Source organism: Mus caroli, chromosome X (assembly GCF_900094665.2).
Source record: "Mus caroli chromosome X, CAROLI_EIJ_v1.1, whole genome shotgun sequence".
Classification (NCBI taxonomy): domain Eukaryota; kingdom Metazoa; phylum Chordata; class Mammalia; order Rodentia; family Muridae; genus Mus; species Mus caroli.
The window spans coordinates 37,736,313-37,749,626 of NC_034589.1; the positions used below are offsets into that span (position 1 = coordinate 37,736,313).

Consider the following 13,314-nt stretch of genomic DNA (forward strand, 5'->3'; position numbering starts at 1 on the left):
TTGGGTTAGAAGTCGATTTTATTTGATATTAGAATGGCTACTCCAGGTTGTTTCTTTGGACCGTTTGCTCGGATAAATTGTTTTCCAGCATTTTTCTCTGAGGTAGTATCTGTCTTTGTCCCTGAGGTGGGTTTCCTGTATGCAGCAAAATGTTGAGTCCTGTTTATGTAACCAGTCTATTAGTGTATGTCCTTTTAATGGGGAATTGAGTCAATTTATATTAAAGGATATTAAGGAAAAGTAATTGTTACTTCCTGTTATTTTTGTTGTTAGTTGGGATTCTGTTTTTGTGCCTATCTTCTTTTAGGTTTGTTGAAGAATTACTCTCTTGCTTTTTCTAGGGCATAGTTTCCCTCCTTGTGTTGGATTTTTCCCTTTATTATCCTTTGAAAGGGTGAACTCCTGGAAAGATATTGTGCGAATTTGGTTTTGTCATGGAATACTCTGGTTTATCCATCTATGGTAAATGAGAGTTTTGCTTGGTATACTAGCCTGTGCTGGCATTTGTATTCTCTTAGGGTCTGTATAACATCTGTCCAGGATCTTCTGGCTTTCATAGTCTCTGGTGAGAAGTCTGGTGTAATTCTAATAGTTCTGCCTTGATTTGTTACTTGACCTTTTTCCTAGGATTTCTACCTCAAGAGTTGTCTCTCTTTGGGTTTTCTTTATTGTTTGTACTTCCATTTCTACATCTTGGATGGTTTTGTTCAATTCCATCACATTTGGCTGTGTTTTCCTTTAATTCTTTACGGGATTTTTAAATATTTTTTTATTACGTATTTTCCTCAATTAGATATCCAATGCTATCCCAAAAGTCTTCCACACCCTCCCCCTCCTACTCCCCTACCTACCAATTCCCACTTGTTGGCCCTGGCGTTCCCCTGTACTGGGGCATATAAAGTTTGCATGTCCAATGGGCCTCTCTTTCCAGTGATGGCCGACTAGGCCATCTTTTGATACATATGCAGCTAGAGTCAAGAACTCCAGAGTACTGGTTAGTTCATATTGTTGTTGCACCTACAGGGTTGCAAATCCCTTTAGCTCCTTGGATACTTTCTCTAGCTCCTCCATTGGGGGCCCTGTGATCCATCCAATAACTGACTGTGAGTATCCACTTATGTGTTTGCTAGGCTCCGGCCTAGTCTCACAAGAGACAGCTATATCAGGGTCCTTTCAGCAAACTTTTGCTAGTGTATGCAATGGTGTCATCATTTGGAGGCTGATTATGGGATGGATCCCTGGATATGGCAGTCTCTAGATGGTCCATCCTTTTGTCTCAACTCCAAACTTTGTCTCTGTAACTCCTTCCATGGGTGATTGTTCCCATTCCTAAGAAGGGACAAAGTGTCCACACTTTGCTCTTCTTTCTTCTTCATCTTTACAGGATTTTTGTGTTTCCCCTTTAAGGACTTTTACCTGTTTAGCAGTGTTTTCCTGTATTTATTTAAGTGAGTTATTAATGCCTTTAAAATCCTCTACCAGCATCATGAGATATGATTTTAAGTCCAAGTCTTGCTTTTTGGTTGTATTGGGGTATCCAGGACCGGCTGAGGTGGGAGTACTGGGTTCCAATGATGCCCACTGGTCTTGTTTTCTGTTAGTAAGGTTCTTATGTTTGCCTTTCCCCATATGGTAATCTCTGGTGTTAGATGATCTAGCTGTCTCTATCTGGAGCTTGTTCCTGCTGTGATTCTTTTAGCTTCTCTCAGCACTCCTGGGAGTCCAACTCTCTCCTGAGTCCCAATGATCAGAGCACTCTTTGCAGTTAAGCTCTCCTGTTGCAGGGAAGGTGTACAAAGGTCTGGAGCTCAGAACTGCCTCCTCGCTGAAGATGAAGGGATGGGACCCTGGCCAAGAAGCTCTGTTTCTTCTGTGCCCAGGGTGCTTTTCTTCGTGGACTGGTCTCTGAGAGACTCAGGATACAAGATGGTGCTCTCACCTGAGTCCTGGTGTTAGAGCCCTCTCTAGAGGCAGACTCTCCTCAGTGATCCTAAGATCCTGGGTGTGCTAGGGTGCCTGTGGTGTGGAGAGTCCTCTGGGGACCATGGGACTGTCAGCTGAGTTTGCACCCAAGGTGTCTCGGGGCTAAAGCAGACTGAAACGAACTCCTCCCTTTCTATAATTCTTCTCCTCAACACACTCACTTTTTACTATCCTGGGTTTTTAGATTACTCCAGGATATATAGCATCAATACCATCAGCTGACAGCATATCAGTTATCTAGCATCTGAATATTCAATTTTGGGAACCACAAATAAAAGAGAACATGCAACTTTTGTGTTTTTAGGTCTGAGTTATGACTTCAATAAGTATAATCTTTTCTAGTTTGACCCATTTACCAGTAAATTTTGTGATTTTACTTGTCTTTATATCTGGATAGAATTTTATTATGTCAATATTCCACTAGGCAGCCACAAGATATTTAAGTCATTTCCATTTCCTACTCAGATGTATAGAGCAAAATAATCATGGCTGAAGAGGTATCTGTGAGGTAGAATGTTTGTACTTTGAGATATACTAAGCATTTAACAAATGCCAAGTGGTCTATTGAATGACACAGTATACATACTTTTACGTTTTTGAGAATTGGCCACATTATTTTCCAACGTGGCTCCTCCAATATACAACTCAACCAAAAGTAAATAAGAATTCCCCTTTCATCAGTTTCTTGCTAGAATGTGTTGTTTGTTGTTATGTTGATCTTAGGTATTCAAACTGGAGTGAGATGAGTCGTTATTATTTGTGTTTCCCTGATTGCTAAGGAGAATGATGAATATTCTTGAAATATCTCTTAATGTAAAACTGATAACTCTTTGTCCAGATCCCCCAAGCATGAATTCATATACATGTATGTGATATATATATATATATATATATATAACACATATTTTCTTGTTTGTTTAGTCATCTGTATATTCTGTATGTTTTAGTTATTTGTATATTCTGGATTTTAATCTCCTATCAGGCATAAAGGTAGCAAGAGTTTTCCACTCGGGGGATTTCTTCTTTACTCCATTGATTATTTCTTCTTCTGTATATATTTATGAGGTCACATTTGTCAGCTCTCACCTTGAGCTTCCAAATGAATGGCATCCTATTCAGAAAGTCCTTTCCTACACTTTTGTCTCATAGGGTACTATCTATGTTTTCTTCTAGCAGTTTCAGCACTTGCAGTTTCACATTGAAGTCTTCTATCTGTTTGGAGTTCATTTTTAGGTACACTTACAGATATGGATATGATTTTATGAGAATATCTGAATGTTGTATGAAATATGTAAAGAAAGAAAAGCAATGACCCGTTCTACTTACATGTGATACATATGAACCACAATGGTGACAAACATTGCACAATATTCTCAAGGATGCAATAGTACATTGATATCTTGTGAATAACCAACAGTATTCAAACTGAACTTGAAATCTACGCTAAATACAAGTGACACTAAATGATCACAGCACATTTTATTCATTCGTACACATATATGTGTGTGTATATTAATAATGATTAAGGAAATGGTCTACATGCTCATTAAGTTGCATTTATATATAACAAATATATATATGTGTGTATATATCAAGTGTTTATGGCTATGGAACTTGTATGATATATTGAGCATGTATTAGAGACATTATGAATGTGCTAGCATGATGACAGAAATTTATAATTCCAACAGTTGTAAGTTGTATGTGGGAAAGTTCTGAGTTGGATGCTACCCTGTTGTAAGGAACAAGTGCCTGACTCAGCGAGTCAAGGACTAGGTTTGTAACTTAGTGATAAAAAAAATGCCTAACATTAACAAAGTTCTAAGTTCTACATTAATACCAAAATTAACAACAAAATTTTGATTGTAATGAATGCTACAGTAGTATACTCTTAAAATATATGTTTTATATGTTAATGTATATAATATAAAACTTAGAGTTATTAGTGATAAGGACAGATTTGCTTCAAATTAAGAAATTTTAATGAAGCTAAAATTTTTGATTCATGCTAATATGTCTGTGTTTGTCCATTATTTGTGACAAATGAACTACTTAATATTTATTGAAAATAATAAGGGAAAATAGATATAGCATACTTGAGAAGTTAACAGTACATTTAAAAAAACTGGATGAAGGATTATTGGAAGTAGAAGAATCCAGAAGAGTCTAGAAGAGTCTAGAAAGTATCCTTGAATCTATTTTGACTAGTGCATGGCTAGAAAATAGAATGTGTAAAATATAAAGCCAAGAAATAGTTTTTATTTCAAGGCATAGTGATGTATCATATCATATGAAAAAATACAAACATTTATTGAGTTTGTTTCATATAACAGATATTTTGTTTATACATTTCTCAGGCATGAAAATGATGTTGCAAGTGTACAAACAAGGAATATATGGATCATTTACATTAGCATTTGAAACATGACACATTTTGTAAAAGGATGTGAATTTGTCAAGAAATCTATACAATTTTAAGCTTCTCATCACTTGTGATTTTTATGTTCCTAGTAGGAAGTTTCATAAACTAACTATATAAGCTAAGTAAAGTAACATATATGAGTGAGAATTCATTTATGAAATGATAAAAGCCAAACATGAAGTAGGTCAGAATATTGGTTATGTTTTGTTGGTTATGTTTGAGTATAAAATTTTAAAGTAAAATAATAACCAAACAGACCTAAAATAAACTATAGACCATGAGTAATATCTACACTGCTAATAGAGTATTTGCATATATGGTGTATTTGTAAAAGCTCCCAAATGTATTGGCAATATTATCTTCATAGAAAAATAGACAATTAATTTGAACAGATATTTCCACAAATAATGATCAGTGGTTGAATATGTTGAGAAATATAAGTAATGAATTCAAACTGAAGTCACTTAATTATGAAAGCTTAATTTCTCAAGTGTTTCAGTGTCAATGGTTTACCAAAGTAGCATAAACTTTAAAATGTGTAATATTTCAATGAGAACTATGTGTCATAAACTGCATATATCTTTTAACACAGAAACTCTACTGATGGTAATTCTATGAAGCTAATAATTTTAAAGTGGATGTGAAATTCTGAAGTGGCTGGTCTATTGAATTCTCTTCAATAAAAGTACTAGAAAATATTTATTCATATGCATTAAATTAAGTTATTATATAAATTTTTGTGCAATGGCATGTCAACAAAGAACAACTTTGTGATGTTGATATATGTAATAAGACAACATAAAAAGATAAGTATATATAATATAAATACATATAAAACTCTATGCTGATATGAAAGGCTATCTTCACAAACCAAAATAGTATCTGTTAGATGGTTAAGAATATGCATTCTTTGTAATAATCACATTATTCCTGCATATCAATATTTGTAGATCCAACATACTATATACTTTTAATCTTCTTATATCACTTTACTGACTTTTTTTTTTAACTTATAACTTACAGATACTCAACTGAGTGGAAAATAGAACCCACTAGAACAATAACCATTTAAGTTATAACAGTAGAAGTCTCTGGCTGATATTAGGGGAAAATGTAGTACACAGAGGAAAACTACCATATGGAGCAAGGAGTTCCTGTAACTTTGGAAGATACTTTTAATTGCCATTATGATTCAAAATCATTCACATCATGCTTAGGCATTGTTTGTTAGAGTAGATTTTAATGATGTTCTGTAATTCAATGATTCCCCTTGTGTTTTGATTTGATTTGATTGTGTGTACACATACATTTATTAGATATTTTATTTATATTTCAAATCTTATCCCCTTTTCTAGTTTCCCCTCCAAAAATCTCCTATCTCCTCACCCCTCCCCCTGTTCACCAACTCACCCTCTCCTACTTCTTGGAACTGGAATTCCCCTATATTGGGACATAGAACCTCCCAAGGTTCTTGACCAAGGGCCTCTCCACCCATTGATGACAGACTTGGCCATCTTCTGCTAGATATGCAGGTAGAGTCATGAGTACTACCATGTGTTTTCATTGATTGGTGGTTTAGTCTCAGGGAGCTCTGGGGGTACTGGTTAGTTCCTATTTTGGTTCCTCCTAGGGGACTGAAAACCACTTCAGATCCTTGGATACTTTCTCTAGCTCCTTCCTTGGGGACCCTGTGCTCAGTCCAACAGATGGTTGTAAGCATCCACTTCTGTATTTGTCAGGCATTGGCAGAGCCTCCCAGGAGACAGCTTTATCTGGCTCCTGTCAGCTAGTTGTTGTTGGCTTCCACAAAAGTGTCTCATTTTGGTGGATGTTTATAAGCTGGATCCCCAGGTTGTGCAGTCTCTGGGTGGTCATTCCTTCAGTCCCTGCTATGAACTTTGTCTCTGTAACTCTTTCCATGGTTATTTTGTTCCCCCTTCTAAGAAGTATCAAAATATCCAAACTTTGGTCTTCCTTCTTTTTGAGTTTATTGCACTTTGCAAATTGTATCTTGGGTGCTCTGAGCTTCTGGGCTAATCTCCACTTATCAGTGTGTGAATATCATGTATGTTCTTTTGTGATTCGGTTACCTCACTTAAGATGATATCCTCCAGATTCATCCATTTGTCTAAGAATTTCATAAGTACACTGCTTTTAATAGCTGAATAATGCTTCATTGTGTAAACGTACCACGTTTTCTGTATCTATTCCTCTGTTGAGGGACATCTAGGTTCTTTCCAGCTTCTGGCTCTTATAAATAAGGCTGCTATGAACATAGTGGAGCACGTATCCATATTGCATGTTGGAGAATCTTCCGGATAAATTCCCAGGAGTAGTATTGCTGGGTCCCCAGGTAGTACCCTGTCACATTTTCTGAAGAAACAAGAAACTGATTTCCAGAGTGGTTGCACTAGCTTGCAATCCCACCACCAATGAAGGAATGTTCCTTTCTCCATATCCTTACCACCATTTGCTGTCACCCTAGTTTGATCTTAGCCATTCTGACTGGGGAGAGGTAGAATATCAGGATTGTTTTGATTTGCATGTTCCTGATGACTAAGGATATTGAACATTTGTTTTACATGCTTCTTAGCCATTCAGTATTTCTCAGTTGAGAATTCTCTATTTAGCTCCATAACTCATCTTTTAATAGGGTTATTTAATTGTCTGGAGTCTAACAACTTGAGTTCATTGTATATATTGGATATTAGCACCCTTTCAGATGTAGGATTGTTAAAGACATTTTCCCAATCTTTTAGTAGCCTTTTTGTCTTATCAACAGTGCCCTTTGCCTTATAGCAGCTGTGCAATTTTATGAGGTTCCATTTGTTAAAACTTGATCTTACAGCATAAGCCATTGGTGTTCTGTTCAGGAATTTTCCCCCTGTGCCCATATCTTCGAGGCTTTCTCCCACTTTCTCCTCTATAAGGTTCAGGGTCTCTGGTTTTATGTGGAGTTCCTTGATCTACTTTGACTTGAGCTTAGTATAAGGAGATAAGAAAGGACCAATTCATATTCTTCTACATGCTAACCTCGAGATGAGCCAGCATCATTTTTTACAAATGCTGCCTTTTAACACTGGATGGTTTTAGCTCCGTTATCACAGATCAAGTGACCAGAGATGTGTGGGTTCATTTTTGGGTCTTCAGTTCTATTCCACTGATCTACCTGTGTGTCACAGTACCAGTACCACACAGTTTTTAATCACAATTGCTATGTATTACAGCTTAGAGTCAGGGATGGTGATTCCACCAGAGGTTCTTTTAATGTGGAGTTTAGTTTTGCTATCCTAGGTTTTATTGTTATTCCAGATGAATTTGCAACTTGCCCTTTCTAACTCAGTGAATTTTGGTGGGGATTGCATTGAAACTTTAGATTGCTTTCAGCAATATAGCCATTTTTTACTATATTAATTTGGCCAATCCATGAGCATGGGGGATCTTTCCATTTTCTGAGATGTTCTTCAATTTTTCTTCAGAAACTTGAAGTTCTTATCATACACATCTTTCGCTTACTTGGTAAGAGTCACATCAAGGTGTTTTATATTATTTGTGATTATTGTTAAGGGTATTGTTTCTCTAACATTTTTCTCAGCCTGTTTATCCTTTGTGTAGAGAAAGGCCACTGATTTGTTTGTGTTGATTTTATATTCAGCTACTGCACTGAAGCTGTTTATCAGGCTTATGAGTTTTCTGGTAGAAATTTTGGGGTCACTTATATATACTATCTTATATATACTTATATATACTACTTATATATACTTATATATACTATCATATCATCTGAAAATAGTTTGCAAAATAATTTTGGCTCCTTCCTTTCCAATTTGTATTCCTTTGATATCCTTATGTTGTCTAATTGCTCTGGCTAAGAGTTCAAGTACGATATTGAAAAGGTAGGGAGAGAATGGGCAACCTTATCTAGTCTCTAATTTTAGTGGTATTGTTTCAAGTTTCTCTCTATTTAATTTGATGTTGGCTACTGGTTTGCTGTATATTGCTTTTATTATGTTTAGATATGGACCTTGAATTCCTGATCTTTCCAAGACTTTTCATGAATGGGTGTTGGATTTTGTCAAATGCTTTCTCATCATCTAATGAGATGATCATGTGGTTTTTGTCTTTGAGTTTGTTTATATAGTGGATCACATTGATGGACTTCCATATATTGAACCATTCCTGCATCCCTGGGATGAAGTCTACTTGATCATGATGTGTGATCATTTTGATGTGTTCTTGGATTTGGTTTGCAAGAATTTCATTGAGCATTTTTACATCCATATTCCTAAGGGAAATTGGTCTGAAGTTCTCTATCTTTGTTGGGTCTTTTTGTGGTTTAGGTATCAGAGTAATTGTGGATTCATAGAATGAATTGGGTAGAGTACCTTCTGTTTCTATTTTGTGGAATAGTTTGGTTATTATTGCAATTAGGTCTTCTTTGAAGGTCTGAAATAACTCTGCACTAAACCCATCTGGTCCTGTGCTTTTATTGGTTGGGAGAGTATTAATGACTGTTTCTATTTCATTAGTGTTATGGGATTCTTAGATCATTAATCTGATCCTGATTTATCTTTGGTACCTGATATCTGTCTAGAAAATTGTCCATTTCACTCAGGTTTTACAGTTTTGCTTTGTAGTAGGATGTGATGATGTTTTAGATTTCCTCAGATTTTGTTTTTATGTCTCCCTTTCATTTCTGATTTTATTAATTTGAATACTGTCCTGATTTTTGTGCTGATATATTTTTGTGCTGATTTTTGTCTTGAATATTGTGCTGGTAAGACCCTAATATAGCATTCTCTTATGAGACTACGCCAGGGCCTAGCAAACACATAAGTGGAAGTTCACAGTCAGCTATTGGATGGATCACAGGGACCCCAATGGAGGAGCTAGAGAAAATACTCAAGGAGCTAAAGGGATTTGCAACCCTATAGGTGGAACAACATTATGAACTAACCAGTATTCCTGTAATTCTTTAAGGGCTTTTTGTGTTTCCTCTTTAAGGACTTCTACCTTTTTAGCTCAGTTCTCCTGTATTTCTTTTTTAAGAGAGTTATTAATGTTCTTCTTAAAATCCTCTATCAGCATCATAAGATATGATTTTAAATCTGAATCTTGCTTATCGTATGTGTTTGGGGTATCCAGGACTTGCTGAAGTAGATGTACTGGTTTCTGATGATACCAAGTAGTCTTGGTTTCTGTTGGTAAAATTCTTGCGTTTTCCTTTCTCTATCTGGTAATCTCTGGTGTTAGATGTTTTTTGCTGTGTCTCGCTGGAGCTTGTTCCTCCTGTGAGTCTGTAAGCCTGTGCCAGCACTCCTGGGAGACCAGCTTTCTTCTGGCAAGACCAATGCACAGAGGGCTGTGGAACAGCCCCACCTCCTGGCTGCAGATGTGGGCCTGTAAGACCCTGTCTCATCTGTTCTGTTACTTCTGCAGCCTGTGAACTGGCCTTAGAGTCAGAGAGAAAATAGTGATCTCTCCTGAGCTCTGGGGTCAAAACACTCCCTGGAGGCAAGTTTTCCTCTGGCAGGGAAGGAGCACAGAGGGCTGAGAATCAGCTACACCTCTTGAGTACACATGTAGGCCCATAGGACCCAGTCCCAGAATCTCTGCCTCTTCTGAGGCCTGTGCTTTCCTGAGTGGAATCACCTCAGAGAGTCACAGAGAGAAAATAGTGATTTGTTTGTTTGTTTGTTTGTTTGCTTTGTTTTGTTTTTGTTTTTGTTTTTGTTTTTTGTTTTTGTTTTTTGTTTTAATTTAGAAAATATTCTGGACAAAGACTGAAACTGTTAAGTTTATAAATTGTTTTTACTGGACCTATAAATTCAAAACAAATGTCATAGATATTACATTTTCTTGTCCTATTACTATGTTTGTGAATTAACATTTTAAATATTAAAATATTAGGGAAGATGAGTAATAATCTTTAGTGGCTAATATTTATTCTCTAGTATGATTTCATATTCTCTCTGTGTATTTTGGTTTATTTATTTATTTTTGCTTTGTTTTTGTTCTTTGAGACAGGGTTTCTCTGCGTAGCCTTGGCTGTCCTGGGGCTCACTTTGTAGACCAGGCTGGCCTCGAACTCAGAAATCCACCTGCCTCTGTATCCCAAGTGCTGGGATTAAAGGTGTGCACCACCACCACCCAGCATTTGGTTTATTTTAATTTAGAAGTCTTTTTTTGCTAGCCTATATTCTGCATGAAGTTCAAATGCACTGGTACTTGAACACTTCTCTTAATTTGATGAAAGCATGTTGTCATAGTACCTGACACTACTCAGATTTGCCTCAACAAATATTGCACATAGGAATATACCATCATTTGAGTCCTTGAGCAAAACTGGGAACCTGCCAGTTAGAAATGCCCATTAGGAAATGCATATTGTAGCATCAATACATCCATTCTGTGAAATTGTCAAGTCATATCATAAAGACTTGATTTTCTCAGAGGCTTGAGATGTGGTAACCACTTGATGGTTTAAGTAGTCTAATCAATGAAACAAAATTTTAATTAATTTGAATTGTTTTATGGTAGCTCTTAATCAACCAAATTTATTGCAACAAATAATATGTAACCTAACTTACTCCTTTATTTAGCCTTATTCCTTTAATAGATATTTTGGAGATTTTTATAAAAGTAATATTCAGAATGAAGCATTCTGAGCTGCCAAGTCCAAGGTAGTGAGTCGTCGCTGCTGCAGCAAGATATCAGCAATTAACACTGTGGACACCTCTCATAGGAACCTGATTCATGATGCACAGATGGACTTATTATGACACCTGCCTATCAACCTGCTCCTCAGATAGGTCCGTCAAAATTTTTGATGTGTGAAAGGGAGAGCAGATCCTCATGGAAGACCTCAAAGGACATGAGGGACCAGTGTGGCAAGTTGCCTGGGCCTATCCCATGTATGGCAATATCTTGGCCTCCTGTTCCTTCAATCAGCAAGTCATTATCTGGAAGAAGAAATAAACAGCACTTGGGAGAAGACCTATGAACACTCAGGACATGACTCCTCAGTGGACTCTGTTTGCTGGGCCCCTCATTACAATGACCTGATCCTGGCCTGTGGGAGTTCACATGGGGCCACCTCACTGCTGACCTACCTATACAGGGGAAGGCCAGTGGGAAGTGAAGAAGATTAACAAGGCTCACATAATTGGTTGTAATGTTGTCCGTTGGGCACTGGCTGTTAGGCCTGGAAGCCTTATAGACCAATCATTAGGATGGAAACCCAATTGTATCGAGAAGTTTGCATCAGGTGACTGTGACAACCTCATCAATATGTGGAAGGAAGAGGAGAATGGTCAGCTGAAAGAGGTTCGAGGGCTGGAAGCACAAAGCGACTCTGTTCAAGGCATTGCCTGGGCCCCCTCCATTGGCTTGCCCACCAGCACCATTACCAGCTACTCTCAGGATGGTCAAGTGTTTACTTGGACCTACCATGATGCCTCAGGCAGTATGTGGTCACCCAAACTTCTATACAAGTTCAATGACTTTGTGTGGCATGTGAGCTGGTCCACCACAGCGAACATCCTGGCTGTGTCAAGTAGAGACAATAAGGTGACCTTGTGGAAAGAGATGGTGGGTGGACAGTAGGTGAGCATCAGTGATATCAACAAGAGCCAGGGTTGTGTGTTAGCCTCCATCACAGAGGGCCAACAGAATGAGCAGTGATAACACAGGCAGCCAGGTCTGCCTTTTACCTATTCTGGAGCAACTTCCATACAACCAGGAAGACGAGTCTAGTGCTACCAAGATTCCACACCCAGGAGTGCCCACACATGCAACACTGGGTGCTTACCTGTCTTACTGGGATTCCATGTATTTAGTAATCTAATGTCCATCTGAAAATGTTCATGTAAGGAACAAATGGCCATTTCTTTTAAATATTTTTGGTCACTTCTTTTTCATTTTTATTGGCAATTTTATTTATTTATATTTCAAATGTTATCCTCCTTCTCAGTTTCCCCTCCACAAGCCCCCATCCTGTCCTCCCTCCCCCTGCCTCTATGAGGGTGCTCCCCCACCGCCCACCCACTCCTGACTCAGCCGCCTAGTGTTTCCCTATTCTGGGTCATCTAGCCTCTAGAGGACCAAAGGGCTCCCTTCCCCGTGATGCCAGATAAGGCAATCACAGACTGTATCAGAGCTAATAAAATCATTGCATAGAAAAAAAAGTAATAATCAAATATAAGAGGGAACTTGGTCCAGACAAAACAGGACTGATGCACATTTGAACTCTTATATGTGGCAGCATCCATAGGGCCTGCACAACTTTAAACCAGATGGAGTTTAAGAGCTAACAATAAGTGGGAACTAGTTCTGACCCCTCAGCTAGAAGTTGTCTCCAATTATCATTTGCATGCAAAGAAAAGAATTAATTCTTTCCAATGGAGTTGCACAGGGAATATTAACCACATTTAAGTGCAGGCCCCATGCCCACCAGTAGGTGCATAACACAAAACAAATTAAGTGGCATTTTGTGTATTTTTTTGTTTTTTGTTTTTGTTTGTTTTGTTTTTGTTTTTGTTTTTTTGATTTTTGTCTCATATTGTTTTGTTAGGACATTTTTTTATCTTACTGGTCGTTTGCTTATATATTATGTTTTCACATCTTGTGATGTTTGTTTGTTGGTTTGTTTTTTAATTTTTCTTGTGTTTTAATTGTTTGCCTATTTGTTTTCTAGACTGCCATATCCAGGGATCCATCCCATAATCAGCCTCCAAACGCTGACACCATTGCATATACTAGCAAGATTTTGCTAAAAGGACCCAGATATAGCTGTCTCTTGTGAGACTATGCTAGGGCCTAGCAAACACAGAAGTGGATGCTCACAGTCAGCTATTGGATGGATCACAGGGCCCCCAATGGAGGAGCTAGAGAAAGTACCCAAGGAGCTA

At 37.6% G+C, this 13,314-nt stretch overlaps 1 pseudogene; it reads left to right on the forward strand.

Annotated features, from left to right (window-relative positions):
* The first annotated feature begins 2,468 nt into the window (after nucleotides 1-2,468).
* LOC110287129 lies at nucleotides 2,469-12,088 on the forward strand (annotated as a pseudogene).
* Nucleotides 12,089-13,314: the final 1,226 nt, after the last annotated feature.